This window comes from Mytilus edulis, chromosome 13 (assembly GCF_963676685.1).
Source record: "Mytilus edulis chromosome 13, xbMytEdul2.2, whole genome shotgun sequence".
Taxonomy (NCBI): domain Eukaryota; kingdom Metazoa; phylum Mollusca; class Bivalvia; order Mytilida; family Mytilidae; genus Mytilus; species Mytilus edulis.
Genome location: NC_092356.1, coordinates 35,940,597 through 35,961,343, shown reverse-complemented (window position 1 = coordinate 35,961,343; position 20,747 = coordinate 35,940,597).

Sequence of the window (20,747 nt, the reverse complement as noted above, 5' to 3'; positions counted from 1 at the left end):
ATCCAGTAGATAAAAGTCCGATGAAGGTCGTATCGTACCACAAAAACAAATCTTTTTAAACATATTGTGTTTGATAAAATCTTGAATTTAAGAAAGCATTTATCTCTGCATTAAAATCAATGATAATCATACTTACAAACGATGTAAGGTGTATAAGGTAGAAAAGACTCCTGGTGTTATACCTTTGATGTTATTTGATTCTAAGTCTCTTAAAGTAAAAAATCACGTCCATTGTTATTTTTGTTAAGTATAATGTCTGATTAAAGTATTGTACAACATAGAACTTTTTCATAGCGTTAAGTTTATCTTAAAATTTGCCTTTACGTCCGAATAGCTTCGACTTCATACAATCACTTGTCAATTTTCTGCGCAGAACAACTTATATTTTTTTTTTATAAAAAATAATCTTTATTTCAAGAGGATAATTGCACTAATCTTTTTAGAATCCTCAAAATAATAATACCATATTGATTAGTACATACAATATTATAATAATATTGTTCCACATATTTATGTTCCAATGAGTGTCTCACAACATTTTCAAAATGCGATGTAATTCATCACAGTATATATATAATTTTATATTTATCAAGTGTAACTACTTACAACACTTGAAGGTCATGCAATCCGCTTAGACTTTCATTATTAATACTTTCAATGTCATTGCCACCCAGGTATCTAATAGAATAGAAAGCAGAAGGTTGATACATAATAATCTAAAAAAAAGATGGTCGACTTTCGTTAAAACCATTTTATCATGAGCAACAGTGATCTTTTTCCCTGGTGTTGTCATCCGTCATCACCGTTATCAAAACAATTAGAAAGCATTTTTTTTTTTTATCTTTTCCTAGTCACTTTGAAATAAAAAAGAAATAACCCTAGGTTATTTGTTTGTCTCGTTTATAAGATAAAAAATAAGATAAAAAATAATCTTTATTTCAAGAGTATAATCTTACTAATCTTTTTGAGAGTCCTCACAATAATAATGCCATATCTATTAATACATCCAATATTATAATGATATATTAAACACGATATTAATTTGCACAATTTATGAAAAATTTGTTACATTTTGTTTTAACATGTACAAGTGTTCTACTGATCTTTATTTCAATTTGTAAACTGCTTCAAATTTGAGATCCAGTTTTTTAGGGGTTTGAAAGATTTAATAGTTTTTCATCAGCTGAATGTTAACTATTAGTTTGATAACCAATAAATAAAGGTTTTTTTTATAAAAATAGTCAAGAACCATATCATTTAATGTTTAAATACATGTATTGCCTTTTGATATTGAATTCATTTTCCACATTTAAACAGTTTAAACTATCAAACAATAAACTGAATGATGTCATTATTATAACCCTAGAAGATTTCTTTTATTAATAACTTAGTTATTCAAATTTTTGAAAACTACCCAACATATTGCAACAATAATCAAACAATGGCAGAATATATGATTTGAAATAAATAATACGTAATTGCATAGGTATATATTTTCATAACTTTTGTAATTATAGGTTTCATAACGAGTGAGAATTAGATATCGATTGATATCAACTCGAGTTATTTAATTTCAATAATAATAAACGAGCCTATGGCGAGTTTATTATTATTGAAATTAAATAACGAGAGTTGATATCAAGCGATATCTAATTCTCACAAGTTATTAAACCTATTTCTCTTATGGCAAAAAGTTGTATGTGCGTGGCCTATTTGTTGCGAGTTGTGTTGCTACGACCGTTTTTCTTTGCAACGCGTACTGATCTGTATACTTTTTGAACTAATATGGTTTTATTTTATTCGCTCATGGCTTATTTTATATATTTAAAAATGAGATGACTCAGTTTAATTCAAACGATATTGAATTATCACAAGCTGTAAAACGTATGGTAAAAAACAAATGTTTTTATGATTATTTTCGTGGCGAGAGTTGTTGCTACGGGCGTCATCTGTCAGTTGCTAAGTATGCGCGGACTGATCTCTTGTAATTTTATCAATGAAAGACGAGAGAGCATGGCAGTTTACAGAATATAGAATGACAGAAAAATGCGGTTGAACAGTAAAAAACTTTAATGATTGTGTCATACAACACTTCAGAAAATACACACATTTGATATCACAACATAAGTCCTTTCAAGTAAGTATTTTTTGCGCGGAATAACGAGCACAACGATATTTTACAACAACTTGAACAAGCATGGTTCATGGCGGACTCTGTCATTACGCTTCGGATTTAATTTAAATAGTAATAATAAACTCTCCACAGGCTCGTTTATTAATATATTGAAATTAAATAACTCGTGTTGATATTAAATGATGTCCTATTCTAATTCACTATTAGATTTTTTATATGATAAACCTGCCATAGACTCGATTATTGTTATATTTGAATTAAATATTCCTGTTAATATCAATATGATATCAAATCGTAAATTTTAATGAAGTTATTAAATGACTTTAAAAACATGATTATAAGGGATATTCAACTTTCTCTTAATAAAAAATCTGATGATATTTACAGCTAAATGTATGTACCTGCATTTGTTATCATAAGCTTCATAAAGCTACTGATTTTATTAATACCCACTGGTTGGGATTTAAACCATTTGCTGGATTTGGTACCGAAACAGGTATTAGACGATACATAAAAAGGATCAGACTCTGCACTATATTTTGTAGGCCTCAGTTCTTTATATTTAATGTATGCAAGTACATGGCACCTGCTGGGGTCTTCTAGGTTTTTCTAAGATCTGGGTGGAACGTCTCTTACATTTCCAGGGTTGGCCCCTGTCCTTGTTTTTGTTGCCCTTTCTGAATATTGCAAAAACTGTGTTCCTGACTTGCTGGTACATAATTTGATATCCCCCCATTTCATATTCACATGTTCGGTCACTGTTCGCATGCCGAAATGCACTGTATTTTGGAACCACATCATTCTTAATAATGCATCTGGATGTTCCATTCCCATTTGTCCAGTATTGAACAGTCTATCCACTTCCTCATCTGTAACTGCTTGGGCCTTGTTAGGTTTGTTGCCTTTTCCCAATTTTTTTGAATCCATGATTTTAGCTGTCAGGACTCTTCGAGCTTGGTAAAAAATATCACCCTTTTTTATGGCTGTTCCTTAGTTATTTGCTCTTAAATAACGATCGAAACTACTTATCATACCCTTGACTGATGTTGACTCATACTCTGTACCACTTTTTGTGCGTACATTTATAAGAAATTTGCATATTTTGCTATTCAATTCTCTGGGTTGGTTAACACAGATGTCTCGTGTGTCATCTAATGCAGAATTCATAAACTCATTTAAAATTTTCATGTCAGAAACTGTTTTTCTGTTAGTGTTTTGATTTGTTTGTTCCTGACAAAAAAATTCAGTATCATCATCATCTACCTTTGCATTAGCAAATCTTGTTGAGTTTTTAGATTTTTCATTCTCTTTTGATATGTTTGTGGTTTGAACTGTTTCAATTTCAGGAGCTTCATTTTCAATTTCAGGCTCTACATTTTCAATTTCAGGCTCTACATTTTCAATTTCAGGCTCTTCATTTTCAATTTCATTTTGTAGTATTTGAGCAAGAAGGAAATCTGATTCCAATTGTGAATTTCTAGGTTGTTGTAGAACAGGGCTATTTAACAACGAATTTACAGTTGTTTGCTGTGAATAGAAATTGGTGAATGGAGTCTGGGATTGACTTTCAATTATATCAAAGCGATATCTTGCTTCTGTTACTGTTTTGCCTGATTGAAGCTGAATATCACACAGAGGGAAATTGAAATTGGAAGTTGTGCCAGTTATAATGCCCTTTACTCCGTTACATAACCGTACACGGGTTCCTTTCTTTATTTCTTCGTCCATGATAAGATTTATATTAGATAATGCAGACGATAAAGCAGACGAAAATCGCGAAAACCGGAAGTAAAAAATCAGTTGTCAAGAATAAAAGTAGTCCCGGCATGACCTTTTCCAGTGAATAATGACCTGATCAACGGCCAATGAAAATATTGGAAATTTACGAGATAAGCCAATCAAATTAACGTCATTTTGATATCACTTTTTCATATCACACTCCGTACGGTGTGATACGAAAAATATCTATTCATGTGGGAGTTAGATAACAGGCCCCAACCATAAGAGAATGCCTATTTCGACATTCAGTATCAATATTCAAACGTTGTTTTCAGCATTCAACACTCGATTTCAACATGTATTAAAGTTTTTTTCTCCATGATATTTATTTTTTAATTTTTCAACATAAGACTTTAATATTCCACATTTGTATTTCCTAACGTTGAAGACGAATAAAAAAAAGGGATAATAGAAAAAAATAATTTTAACCCATCCCCCCCCCCCTTTTTTACTTTTTTTCTTGTAATGTTGAAACCGAATGCTCAATCTTGAAAACGAGTGTTGACTGTTGTAAAATAATCGAAAATTTTTAAATTATCTTGACATCCGTCTGATGTTGACGTTTTAAGATAATTTTTTTTTACTTACAATCGTTCGGTTTGCTCGTAAATACCATTAGGGATTGATATCAAATTTCTACTGATGCACGATGTCTTTACGTCTGAACAGGTACACAGATCGGGACACGACACTGTGCATTCACACTTGTGAATGAATAAAACAGCTTGGATCACGAAATAGATGAGCAGCATTGTTGAAACTGGTCTGTTGAATCATATGCCTATGTATGTAAAATTGCTGTTAAAAAAATTAAAACAAATTAAGGTAAAATATGTCAAATGCATACAAACCAAGCTGAATTCTTTCGTTATTGAACATACTTATTATTGAAATATATCCATGTTATTTGAACAATGGTCTTCGTTTACAAAAAAAGAACAAATTGTTTGAATACTTTCGTTTATAAAAAATTATTGTTTATGGTTTTTAATGTTTTCCTCCCTTCTTTCTGACACTGCAAATACAAATTTGAAGTTGATTTTAAACAGTTAACGCCACCATATATAATGCTGAAATTTCATCTGACACAGTTAAAGGTAAATGAGAATAGCTTTTCAGAAAAGTCGATTTGTTTTGGTTTAGATTTGTATAATCATAAAAACTGTATTTGTAAATTGTTAGTCGCTTAAGGTCCAGTGACATAAATGCAATGCATGTTCAGGGAAAAAAATATAAACTGTATGCATGTGAAAAAATTAAATAGATATAGGAAGATGTGGTATGAGTGCCAATGAGACAACTCTCCATCCAAGTCACAATTTATAAAAGTAAACCATTATAGGTCAAGGTATATGGTCTTCAACACGGAGCCTAATCTCACATCGAACAGCAAACTTTAAATAGCCAAATTACTAGGCTACGTGTAAAAACATTCAAAGGAGAAAAACAACGGTCTAATCAATATAAAAAAACGAGAAACGAGATACACTTAAGACCACATAAACAAACGACATCCACTGAACATCAGATTCCTGACTTAGGACATGTGCAAACAATTACAGCGGGATTACACGTTTTAATGGTACCAAACCCTCTCCGTTTTCTGAAACAATAGTATAACATCACAACATAGAAAGACAAATTATAAGACAATAACAATCATAACCAATGAGTAAACAAAGACTCACAAAACCAAAGGACATTTACATCAACAGTTATAAATAATAAATAAGAAACAACACGAACTTCACTAAAAACCGGGAGTGAAATCAGGTGCTCTAGATGGGTAAGCATTTCCTGCACCTAATAAAATATCAATTGGAAGGACTTAACTCAAACAAAAAACGAAGTGAGACAAACACACACACAATGAACGAATAAATTTGATCTGTGTTACAATGTTAATAAAGAGTTAGTAAAAATAAGGGATGAATTATTAGACTAAAAGTATAAAACTATTGTGAAAGGTTAAGTAATTTAAAAATAAAACCTTCAAATTTGAAAAAAATATTGTCAAATAATACAAAGTTAAATGAAAATAATTGTGTTGTTAAACATGCTTAGATGAATATGTGTAAAAATATTAACATGTATTATTCAATTCTACAGAAAATACTGTATTTGTAAGTAAATAAGAAAATGAAATAAATTAAAGAATGCATGCCAATGAAAATTTGAACTGAACAACATAACTTATGTTTATTGCAAGCACAAAATGGGTTGCACAATTTCATAATAGTATTTTCGACGAATGTTTTTCCAGGAAAATATAACCATACGTATTTTGCACAATAGGATTGAAAATTAAGAAGTCTAATGAATGCAAGAACAGACAGTTATACTGGTGTTTTCTTGCTTCATACGAGCATAAAACTGAAAATTCAGACGATGTTTTGTCTTTTTCGTAACCGTATCAAAGTGATATATACTAGTATATAACTTAAGACAAAATGCCGCCGTATATGAAAGACATTATACAATATGTATTGATAATAAAGTTAAGAAGATAAACAAGAAGAACACATTAAAACAAACAAACAAACAAGTAACTTACCTCATCTCTTCATGCTCTTGCAATCATTTTTTTGAAACTGAAAAGTTGGATAAAATAAAGATAATTTTATTCTGTAAAGATAATACCTATTAATCTTCTTACGTATTTTTAAAATATCAAAGATAGAATCCTGTTTCATCTATGATTGAAAAAAAGAGAAGAAATGTGTATGGGATTATACATGTTATAATCATTTAATGGATTTCACTATTGCTACAAATAGTTGCAAAGTATGTAATACATTACTGATCATGTAATTGGATTTTGTTGATAAGATAAGAGATGAAAGAATCCTGTTTTTAAAAGTATCTTTTCACTTTGGCAGATTTTCAAATTAGTCCTGCAATTAACTTAAAAAATCCGTGCATTCAATAACAATTCAAAAGCAAAAAAGAAATAACTAAATAGTGTAATGACTTTAAAGAGCCTCTTTGTGTTAGCTGTTTTGTAAACCACAGTACACACAGTGCACACAGTGCAAACAGAACGATCATGTGAAATGAGAAGCGGATATCAAAATACCAACCACTACAGATACATCTCAATGAATACTGTGAAGTTCACGATAAGGAAAAGGACTTGTACTGTTCCTCACATGGGGAGATTATATGTCTTAGATGCACACAGACTACTCATGGAAAATTTGTACCAGCTGTCCGTTTGAGCGATGTCACTAAAACTTCAAAATTGTTCTCAATATAATGACAAAAATAAAGTTTAGGTCGTAGATATATTAAAATACATCTAGATAAAATAGCAGGCATGAATTGAAAGCAAACAATCTTTCTTATATATAATAATAAAAAAATACGAAAACAAGTAAGAAAGTATAGATGAAGAGTTGAATGCAAAATGCGAAATATCTTACCTTAAAATCGTCAATTATGTTAAGTTCCTTAACGATCACTTGAATGAGTTTGATGAAATACTAAAGACGATGGATATTTTTAGGGAGTATAAAGTTAAAGTACATTATAACCGAACTCTGTGGGAAGTTCTAAACGGAAATTCCGTAAGCAAATAGCAAAATCAAAAGCTCAAACACATTAAACGAATAGAAAACCAATGTCATATTATTATGTTGTAAAACCTGGTTTTATAGCTAGCTAAACCTCTCACTTGAATGACAGTCACATATAATTCCATTATATTGGCAACAATTGTGAACGAAATTGAAATGATAGAAACAAATGTAAAAAAAAGGGGTACTGCAGTCAACATCTTATCACTATAAATAGAAACAAATTTATCAAATAAGAAAAATAAAAAGGCATATAGAAAAAGCACATTAGCAGCAGCGAAAGACAAGAATGCACACATTTAACTAAGCAAATTGACACAATGACGGGAAGTATGTGTTCCGAGTCACGTGGAATAGATATTTTGTAAAAGGTATAAGCTGATAACAGTCCAAAATTTACAGAATGGACTGTTAGAGGCTTCTTAAAACATTATTCAACTTGCAAAATAGGTAAAAAAGCAAAAAAAATATATAAATGGAAAGATTTATTTTCATCAAGTGATAAGGGGACGACCATTTGATATTCTGAGGGGGGGGGGGGGGGGGGGGTGGGGTAAACGAAAACGAAGAGGACAGATTATTAATTTTCTGCACTATTGAAGCAAGATTTTTCATTTTCATTAAAGCAAGGAACTGATTATTCATTTTCACAACTATATATCTATGATATTCGAAAACATACAGTTTTTCAATGATTTGTTTAATATAAATAATACATGTATAGTCAAGTCATTTAATGAGAATTAATCATCATCCTCTGCAGAAATGAATCTTTTATATTCCCAACATGCATACCTTGTAGTATTAAAGTTTGGTTGTAACTAGCCCCTTTTAAAAGTATTGGCAAACATATTTCGCCAAGCGAAGCGAGGCAAATTTTTTTCTGAAGGGTTTTGGAGCCACTGAAGGCCTAAGAAGCTTTAGAACAGATGATGCAAAATCATGCTTTCTGGGTGTTCCGAAGACCCTTACTTAATCTAAAAATGCAAGTTTTGTTTTAATAATTTTTTGACAATATTTTGGTCTCAAAGCAAAATGTATAAATTCAGTGTAAGACTTAATTTTCTAGGGACAACATCAAAAGACCAATGTGCATGATAAAGCAAAATTGAAATTCACATAGTTTAGTCTGTGGCTGTTGTTTCTTTAAAGTCATGAACAAGTTCATAACAAAATTACTAGATTACAAAAGGAATGCAACACTAACAGAATACAGAAGGGCAATCAATGAACAAAAGACAAATAAATAAGAAACATTGATCCAAAAAAATCAGTGCTACGTTTTAGGGAAAACAGAACTTGTTTCTTGCAAGGCAATTGCCGTAAACACAATTTAATATGGAGACAAGCGTTTGGATTTGAAATTTCCTACATGAGGCATTTGCCTCAATGTAGTTACGGCCATGTTAAAATAATAGTGAGGTAAGATTTCTTGAGACAATATACCTCAAATTAAATGAAACCAATTTTCAGACAATTCAAGTATATTTAACATGTTTAAATAATATTTATACTTTTATTATTAAAAAAATTGGGAAGTGTTTCCCGATTTTGTTTTTGGGAAATAAGATGAATTTATGAAGTATCTGGTGCCATCTCATACTTTCGATTAGACCTGCTGAGTTATTTATTTTCAATTCATTGCAAGTCAGGTAATTTATTGTCAAACTACCACAGAACAAACCATTTATTTTTGTGATTATCAAGGCTGAGTTATTTATTTTCAAAATCCTCCTCCCCCTCCCCCCCAGAATATCAAATGGTCGTCCCCTAATTGTTTTGTGGAAATACTGTATTTACATTATCTAACAATATACCAAAATAAAGTATATTTGAAGGTAAACAACATGTATTGCTACGTGCAAATGGAATCACAGTGTGTATGCGTATCATTTTTTTTGCGTGCGCTCGGACTAATTTATATATATATTCCGTAATTACTTTAATACATGCTTTCTGTTTTTCAAAATGGATGGAGACGATGAAAGAATATTCTTACTGCAAAAAACAAAGAAAGTGATGGAATAATTATTGATTGTGTTGTTCTTAATTTGATTAAAGATTAAATTTGTATTCAGAATATTTCCAATTTCATGGCGGACAACGAAATGATTATAGTTTTACATTTTATTTTTGAATTTTGGATCCTCAATGCTCTCACTAGTAGCCAGATATAAGTCTGAAACGGTAATTTTGGTCTGATCAAGTCTTAATCGACTTAATTTACCGCTAGGGAAAAACGTTAAGACCAGTTTAGACACTCAGACTCTTTTCAGATATACGGTGCTCAGTCAGATTAGTCGTGTCAAGATAAACAAGACAAATTTTTTTAGCAGTCAAATAAGACTTGATTAGATCACGTGCAGATCAAATAAGACCAAAGGTATAAAATCTGTTTAGTAGCTGTAAGATCGTGTTCAGTCGTGTTAATATTTTAAATATTTTGAATAAAACGGGCTACACTTTATCTGTTTTTCAACAGGGGTTACTTCCCCTTTATGAATAAAATTTCTATAGCTTGGATGATATTCTTTTGTGGTCTTTTAATGTGACTGTATATCTATTTACATAAAGTATGCAAACTTTAAAAACAATTCATTTTCCCGATAGAATCTTTAAAATTAAATTGGTTATGAAAGTAAAGATTAATTGTTGTAACCGGAAAATGTGTCATAAAAAACTTTGCAGTCGTGCTTTATGTCAGAAAGTAGTCCCGTATGTATTCATTCCGCGTCTAAGATATAATGATCAGTATTATATCTCAATGATGTGCTTAAACATTTTTTGTTTCTAATGTAAAATATTAGTTTATTAAAAAATGTATATTTTAAGTATATAGTTTATTTTATATTTCAAAATTATATACAGATGATGACAGATGCTTGGTGAAAGTTATTTACATTTTAATACACGGATTATCTATTAACAATGATTAAGCAGTCAACAAATACGGATTCTCATAAACTTATTAAATAATTACCCATCCGTGAACGTAAAATGAATATAGTTCCATGTTTTATCTTTTATTTAAGGTTAAACCGGCTTAAATTATCACGTTTACAAATAAAACATTAGTTTTGTTTTAAATAAATGCAACAACAATACAAGCATATTTTTTAAAATTTAGTTGAAAGTGTATAATGACCATTATATACATATAAAGACCGATTTTATAACTCTCTTGAATTTTTTTTCATTGTCATTTTATTTTTAGCACGAACTTATACAGGGGTCAATCTATCATAGAGAAATATCAAGCAATGTTAGTTAAGAAACGATTGATAAAATCAAATGTACAGTTTATATTTCTGTTTCGTGTCAGATTTTTGTTTAAAAGCACCATTGTTACTTCTCATTTAAAAGAAAACCAGTGAGACGCTTACTTTCTATTTCGGAACTGACCAAAAAGCTATAAAATAACGTAGCGAAATGACCGTACTTATAGATTAAACTTTTGTTTTTCCATTTTGAATTGTTTTACACTAGTCATTTTAGGGACCATTATAGCTTGCTGTTAAGTATGGACCAAAGCTCGGTGTTTAGGCAGTACATTTGACTTATAATGGAATGTTTATACTTGGAGACTTGATGAAGAGTTGTTTCATTGGTACACATACCACATCTTCTTATTAATATTAACCGGCAGCAGTTTATAACATCTTCATTTCGAAAAAAAAAATACAAATTCAGTAAATCAAATTGATTTGTACCATATTGTTACATTCAAAAGTGTTTAATTGTGTTTGATAGCATACTCAATTTGTATTGCATTGCTCCAAAAACAATGTTCAGTGTCAAATATTACACATCGACGACCACTAAGATGTTCAACTGATTCAACAGAACATTAACTTATACCAAGATCAAATGCTATTCATTAAGGTAAAATTGAATCCATTGTTTATATAGATTACACATTCAGTCGAGGAAAAGTCACCTACGTAACTCTATATATATATATATATGCGTGTTTTTGCCACGTTGCTTACAAAAAATATCATATATCTTAACTATCTTTCAATAAAACTTTCTTTATTCTTTACTTATTCATTTGCTACTCGTCTACCAAAAATATAAAAAAAAAACTTTATTTTTATTCTTTTTCCCCCTTTGTTTTAAGTTAATGATTTTTCGGATAAATAACAGAAATGGGTCCAGAGTTTTGACAATAGTGAATTGAGGATTAGTAACTTTATAAAAACTTATTTCCTTGGATGGTAATAAACGCTTGTATTTTGTCCTTTAAAGTGTGTTTGTCTGTTTGATAGTTTACAGTTTTAAAAATAATTCTTCGTCTTGCAAATAGATAAAGAATAGTATGAACATTTGCTTACGATTGCACTCAGGCAGTGAGAAATATGTTTTATTTTATTTCAGAAGATTATTTAGTACAGATAAATAAAGATATTCTAATCTTTTACAAATCACAAAATTTAATAGTGTTTTTTATGCACATGGTAGATGAAACTTGTATGATCCAACCTTTTCTGAGTTAGGACGTTCCTGAAAACACAACTCGCTATAATTTTTTTTTGTAAAATTCCGTTACATGGTGTACGCTCATATTTGAATACCTTTCTGTTGAATGAGAAAGTGTAAAAATAGATATTGAAATTCACCTGAAAAGGGGAAAACGAATAGTGACTATCTAACTTATTTTTCAAATATGGAATACACAAATAATTCTCTAATATATCTGAGACTACTTTAACAGTTATAGTACTGTCTCAGAATATATCAACGCTTGCAATTTTGTTTTTACTGACAGGTGTCTGTTGCAAATTGTGTTGTCTAATTTTCAAGTAATTGAATCGTTTGTCATGCAGAGAATATATAATTCCCCCACGTTGTCGTTTGATCTAAAAAGAAAAAAAACAACAGTTTTTCATAACCAACAGCGGTCTTTTCACCACTAGTATCAATAGATGACATCTTTATCAAACTATAACTATACATTACTTATTTATTTCAACTTTTCATGGTCACCTTGAAATTTTAACAAATAACCATTAATTACCTGCATATGGTATATGATAAAAAAAATTAGAATAACGAACATAACTTACTGCAAGGGAATTCAAATTGAAAATCACTTCATAAAATGGAGAAAAAAAAAGTTTGATATATACATGTAATACAAAGTACTTGTATGCACTTTTAAATTTGCTGTCTTTATTCCGTATTTTTGATAAACTCGATAAATATGTATTCCGAGAGGACAACACAAAACTTCAAGTCATAGGTTTAGGCCAAAAAATAACGTTTAAATAAATCTTGAATAAACATAGCCATTCCGAAGTTGATATTTAATAGTTATCCCACAAGGACGCGTTGTGTCAGTGTAAGATCACCCGGATTGCCGGAGGCCAGAGAGTGATCTCACACTGACACACCAAGTCCGACTGGGATAACTATTTTACATCCCAGCTGTTTTAGATTAGACGAAAAACCATTTACCATTCATAAAATCTAGTTTAGAACGCCACACAACCATAACAATATACTTTATATATTGCTATATGATGTATACCCTTTTTGACCCCCAAACACGATGAGTAGATATCAAACAATGTCCACTCGCCCCACTTACCAATCGGCTCAAACTATATCGCCACTTTATAAAAATATCGTCCCACTCTTGTTTACCGACTTGCCCCACTTTGAAAAAGTGTAAAAACATATTGAACAATCAGTCTGAAAACTCACTAATTAACGAAAAAGGTTAAAACTCCACTGAATAAAGGTCTGACAACTCGCCCCACTTATAAAAAGATCTTGCTTCCTTTAAGTATGTCAAATTACTATTATTTTGTATCCAGTCGTCCTGGTGTAGTTATATGTGTCGTGGCTTGATTAACTAAAGGTCTTGAGTTCGAATCCCAGCATATAAACTGGATTTTTTCTTCGTGAATTTTGATAGATAGTCTATTCCGTATAATTAATTATAAGTTTTATAGTGGATTTGACATTCCCGCCAAAATGTTACAGAACAAAGGAAAGCATGCATAACAAAGAAACTCAAACTGGGGTGGTCTGGTAGGGGTGATCCGGCTCAGATCACCCCTGTTAGAACAAAGGAGCTGGGATGTAAATATAATTAATGAATCGAAATACTTTCAACTTGTTTTTACTAAGGAATTTATATTTTGTCTCCTCATTCCTTCGCATTATTTTAATGAGTATTTCATTGACAAAATGTTATCATCTGTAGACTAACTATAACCAAAATAAACTAACAGAGAGTTGAGATTATGCAAACCAAAGAGCACTTCCACTTTAATAGCTTTGATGAAGTTTATCGTTAAATGTCTTGAAAAAAAAAATGATTTACATTATACATGTAGTATGTGAGTGTTAGTAAATGATAAGCTTTTTTTTGTAAACATGTAATAACATTATCTTAGCAAACTAGAGGCACTACAGTTATTTAATATACTATGTACATCACATTTTACAGATGCATTAACCTATACAATATTTTAGCATATAAATCATTGTTTGATGATGACATGGTCTCTACTGCAAGTATTTTATTTCATAAAGATTTTATAACTTAATTTGTATAATCATCAAATCTAAACATCAACAAACATGTTAAGTACAAAGGTGAGTTTTGAAATCGTCTTTATATTCTCGAAAGAAATAGTTTCACAAGAAACATGTGTTATTGTAGCTTTTAAACAAGTTATAGATGTTAATAAATATCGACTTACATTTTCTTCCATTTTCTATAGCAATACTTACAAGAATGTCAGATTTGTTAGAGACCGAAAGACTTTTGCTGGCAATTCTGTTGTTCTATTTGATTCCAAGGATCTATAAACATATCAAGTATGTTATATTATCCCATATAACAGCATTAGTTTAAATTAAATATATTTTTTTTTATAACGAATAAGAATAAATGATAAAAAAAAAAGGCATTCCTGGATTTCAATTATTTTTATCCTTGACTGAATCGTATTATATCCTTATTTATATTTTTTTAAATAAGCACTTAGTTAAAAAAAAAGATCATCTCTAAGCTGCAAGACTTCAACTCATCGAAAACAATAATTGTCGTCTTACTTGAATAAAACAAACTTTTGAAATTATTTGATAAGACCAAATGAAATTGAGATTTAGTCTATCAATAACATATACATTACCAAAAGACTTACAGGAATTTCAGATTACCCAAATCACTAAATGTATCATTCTTTATTGTCTCTATGTCATTTTCATTCAAGCTCCTAAAAATATGTAGTGTTTCTATATCAAATTAACAAAAGAGATAAATCGTATTATTTATGTTAACATATCTATTGTTACAATACAAATTGTTAATTTAATTAGTTGTTTTTCTGCCTTTGTGTTTGTTCACCTTCCTTAACTATATTAAAGTATTTTTCAAATTATAAAATCCTGAAACAAGAATCCTTCTCTTGTTGATGGTAAAAAAAAAACAACCTATAAAATCGACATTTAGATAAAAAGTGCTCCTATGTATAGAAGATAGATCAACTGTTGGATTTTAAAAAGATTGATTTTTCATTCTTTGTAATAATCTCTTTTAATTTAGCATCATTTTTTTTTTATATCAATCTGATCTATACAGAAGATAAGGTGGTTGAAATTGACTATTCAATTTATTTCTCTTTTGTAATACAGATCATATTGATATATTAACCTTGAAAGACAACTTTCGGATAATTTTACAATTGAGTTATGTTCATTGTTTAAGGCCTTACGATGACTAGTATTTTTATGCCTAATTTTTCTTGGTCCTCTTTGGATATCAATATTTGCATCATTGACAATCATATCTTAGATCAGACAGGTAGAAGGGTATAACAAAAAGCTGCATTTTCTCTAAAAAAAACTTTTTTTTTCATATTAAAAACTGCCTTAATCTGTAATCCACAAAAATGACGCATACAACAAAATACATATTCTAGTAAATTGTTATTGTTTTCTTTTATTATTTTTTTTTATAAGTGATGTGCATATCGTTTCTTTTGTTGTCTATAAGAATAGATAAATAATTTCGTTGCTAAAATGGTCATCAAAACATAATTTTCCCTTTGAATTTCAGAAAAAAATGACTATCTATAAAAAAATATGTGGTATGAATGCCAATGAGACAATTCTCCACGAGAGACCACATGACAAAGAAATAAATAGCAATAGATCCCCTTATGGCCTTTAAAAAAAACCAATACCGCATAGTCACCTAATCTATTTATCTTTTTACCCCATTTTTTTTCACCAGTTTAAAAAAAAGGGGACAGTTAAGTAATTCGCTTTTATCCTGCAATTAGCTAGTTATTGTATACAAATAACAGGTAAACAACTTTTTTTTTTGCTTTGTTTGTACATGTACAAATAAATTTTCCTGCTACCCGCTTCCATGTTGATCAATCGGTAATATGGATATTTTTTTCTGGGTAATAGTTCATTTTGGGGTTCTCTTCGAGTCCGCGTTTAAATAATTGTAAAAATCAGAGACAATGGTTAAGATTTAAACAACTTATGCTCAAATACCAGGTGTAAATTGTAAACAATATATGTACATTGTCAGAAATATAAAATGTTTTGTTCTCGCTGGGAAACAGGAGAAAATTCGGCAAGCCTCGCTTTTCGTCCTGTTCCTAAAGCTCGTACAAATATCGACGTAACATATTTAGTCAAAATTCTTTAAAAAAATCATCTATATAACGAAAAGAAAACTGTGACAGACTTTAACACGAAAGGAAAGGCCTAAATTTTTCTGTAATTTTCCTGCTACTGATTATAAATTAAGTGCGTGGATGATAAGTTCAACCTCATCGTAGTAGTGATTCAAATCAGTAAAATAATTTTCATCCATTTGTATATCATTCTATGGCACTATATTAATGATAGTGCTGTACAAGTGCATGGTGGACACTCTTCTGTAATAACTCATATTATGCATATATGATACACTGAAATTGAAAATGGAAATATCAATCATTGATACGTCTTTATTTGCATTGCTAATCTGCAATAAGCACGATTTGTTTGCTAAAAAATGTTCCTGTACAATGTTTCCAAAAATGCATTAAATGTATTTAATGACTTTTGTCAATCTAGGCACATCTCCAGAGAGACATACCTTGAGAATCGTGTCTATATATTTGTAAATATTTTAATTTTCAACAAGTAAAGTGAACAAAATATAAAAAGAATGGATGTATAACGCACGCTCTTTAAGTAGAACAACATTATTTTCCCTAAAAACTAAATATTTATATAACATTTTTATATCAATCAATATATAAAAATACCACATTTCTAATACTAAATCAACAACCCGATGCACACATATAACCTTCAGTTCACATTCAGCATCCAATGGATATTACCTTGAAAAATAATACAGCGAAGTAGTTCAGAGCCTTTTCAAAGTGTATATCACTGATGCGTTTTGTTTTAATCTGTGTCAAAAAAGCGTTTACCAGAACGTAACGGGTGTTTGCACATAACGTAATTGGTGTTTGGACATAACGTAATAGGTGTTTGCACATAACGTAATATATGTTTGGACATAATGTAATAGGCATTTGCACATAGCGTAATCGGTGTTTGCACATAATGTAAGCGGTATTTGCACATATAACGTAATAATGTTTTCACATAATGATGTAGTTGTTAACATAACTTAATAGGTATTTGCACATAACGCAATAGGTGCACATTAGGTAAACTATGTTTGCACACAGGGTAAACGATGTTTGCACGTAGGGGGAACGATGTTTTCACATAAGGTAAACGAGGGTTGCACAAAACGTATAAGTTGTTTGCGCATAATGTAAAAGGCAGTTGCACATGACGTAATGAATGCTCACAGAGAGTATCAATTGGTCGGCAAAACATATATGAATTATACCATGATGTGTTGTGTTTTTCACTGGAGATACATATGTATAAACACAACATAACGCCAAAAGACTATAATATCACGAGGTTTACATAGAACAAAGGTGTATCAAAACAAAACGTTTAGAACATTCGGCATAACAATCACATTTGATACAGGCCGCAATTTTAAACTGACTTACGTAAAAGAAGAATAGACACAACACAGATAAAATATGAGAGAATGTAAAGGTTGATAATCATAAAGTTTCGAAGTATTCACAGAATATATAGTAGTTAAAGTATGATGTAATGCCTAGTGTACACAACAAACCTTACCAATGACATATCATACTACTGTTTGACCAAACAAATATCTAATTTGACATAACACAGAGATGCCGTGTCATGCAATAGAGACATTCGCACATAACATAAAGAAGAAACGACAGGACGTGAAGACAAAGCGAAAGAACACATTAAATATTTACACTATAAGACAGTTCCGGCGTTCCATAAATATCTTTTAACTTTACTTCCGTCATTCAATAATTAAAACAAAATGGTGACTTCTGTGGATTCATTTATTTTCGTGGATATCAATTTTCGTGGATTGCTAAAAACTTGCATATTCGTAGATATTTGATTTCGTGGTTTTAACAATCACTGTATACAAAGCCTATTCAAAATATGCTATTTGTTGGACATTTGAATTCATGGTTCACCAGTACCCACGAAACCCACGGAAATTGGTATCCAACGAATATAAATGATTCCACAGTATGTCAAATCTATCTATCTCATCGAACTAGAATTAAAGGATACAACAGATACAGAGAATTCAGCCTCATATCTTGACTCATATCTAGAAACTGACAATTAGGGTCGGTTGAAAAAAACTTTACGAAAAAAGAGATGATTCCAGCTTCCCAATTGTGAACTTTTCATTTCTATGTACATGTAGCAACATTCAAGCATTGCCTGAACAAGGGAGTATATATCTCTCAATTGATACGATAGTCCCGGGCTTGTATTTCCTGTCATGATTTCCTTGATAGTGGTTGCTGCTTACAAACAACCTATTGAACCAAGAGTCTCAAATGGTGAAGTTGAAATCCCTTCTTAAATTTTACGGATGCCATCTCGAGTTGGTTGACCGTAATGGAATAACCGTTTCACATATGCTATCGGATACCTTCCTTTTGTCGTAACAACAATCCCCTTCCCTTTCACGAATGTTACCTACTGAATCAGACTAGTTATAGCGTTTTTAATAACATGAGCAACACGACGGGTACCACATGTGGAGTAGGATTTGATTACCCTCCAGAAGCACTTGAGGTACCCCCCCCCCCCCAATTTTTGTTTGGGTTAGTATTGTTTAGTCTTTAGTTTTCTATGTTGTGTCTTGTGTACTTTTGTTTGTCTGGTTTTATTTTATTTAGCCAATGCGTTGTAAGTTTATTTTCGATCTATGAGTTTGACTGTCCTAATCGTATTTTTCGGCTCTTTTTTTATACAGTTTATTTAATTGTATTCACCCAAAGAGTTTCGTTAAGCATTTGTCAGTTATGCTAAGCTGTTTGCTAACTTATAATTGTTATTTTTTTGTTTTGTTTGTTATTTTCCTTACGTCTATTTGTTTATATATGATATTTAAGAAGCATGTGAAATGATCTTTGTTTTGTACTATAAAATAAGTATTGTAACATAAGTAATAATTTTTGCTTACTGAAATAATTGAAATCGTAACTCATACGCCAAAACTGCTGCATTGTTCTTACCCATCATAAGATAAGTATCTTTAATAGTTTTTCTCTACGACCATTTATCTGATTGTTTATCAAATCATACGTACTGAATCATTAAATTCGTAATTGATGTATTCAAGGATTCCCGAAAACTAGTATATTGTTCAAGTAATTCGAATCACGTACCCATAGAGTCTTTGATACGTGTTTTCTCCATGTGATTTACTTGGTATTAAACGGATAATTCGACAAATTAATTTAGTTATTTAAGAATATTTAAATTTTGTGTGATAGATTTACAATTTCAGGTTTACTCACTTAATCTTACCAAATTATAACCTAGTTTCTTTTGTCTCTCCTTATACCACTCTGGTGTCATTCGCCCCTCTTTTACGTTAGTTGTTTTAACTTTAAAATAGTGATATACACTGATATACTATCTCTATTATAGCAGATGCAAATATTTATTTTTAGACAAGTTATAGTTAGATGTACAGTGATATTGGACCTGAACAGAACACTGACTTAACGTGTGTGTACAAAAGTCCACCTGAAGTAAACCAAAAAAAAAAAAAACCTGAACAAAAGACCTTTTTGTTGAAATGTTTTGTAGTTACTAGTATACTTTACATTTTCTAATATATATTTTTTTTTTAAATAAAATCTATTACCAACAAAATACAATACTTGTTTATAATTGGAGTTCATCGGAACTATTACTTCATTTAAATAGTTTTGCATTATTTTAACCAAGATTATCCCTAGAAAACACAATCTGTGTCATTACACCTACAAGGCAATGATCTGTTATTACAATAGAACAAGCTTGAAATGCTTTCAAAACAAGACTACTAAATGTTGAGGTATGTAAATTCTATGGAATATGTAGCTACACAACTTGGTCAGCCTACATCTTTTTCCGTAGACATTTCCTTGTGAAAAAAACTGTGAACTATCGCATGGCAGTATGAAAATGGTCATTCCGAAAGCTTGTTGTATGCGTATAAGAATAAGCAGATCTTTGTTTATATTCATTTTAATCTTTCCAACTCTGATTCATACTTCATTAAATACTTTACAATCATTATATCACAGTCAACAGATTAAATTCAATTATGAATAGTTTACGGGCAACAAAGTCCGTCGTCAAATGCATGGTTACATGGAGGACATCTTTCCTGTATAGCCGGATCTGTAACTGGACACACAGAGGGTAAGTTACAACCCAAATCTGCAAAAATAAGACATTTTGAGAAGTCATCACAAAATTAAATGAAATACACAATGTAATATATAACTGAGGTTATAGATAACTTATTAAGTTTTGGATATTTTACTAACATTTTCATCGAACAGTTTGCTTGAGTATTGGTACTAAAACCTACCTACATGTATTTTGAAGTAACAGTGAATTGACTAAGCTTTGTTTATGACAGGTTCAAAAATGAATATTTTGCAATTATCGTTATTTGTAACACGAGATTCAGTTAATTGGTAAAATGTGTATTCAAAGAAATAAATAGGAGTTGGAAAAGTGTAGACATATCTTGATATCGTGGTTTTCTCGTTTTTGTTTGTTCCGTCGTGTTGTCGGTTGTACTGGTGAAATTTGCACCTGATGTATGATAAATGTCAATATTTTTTTTTAAA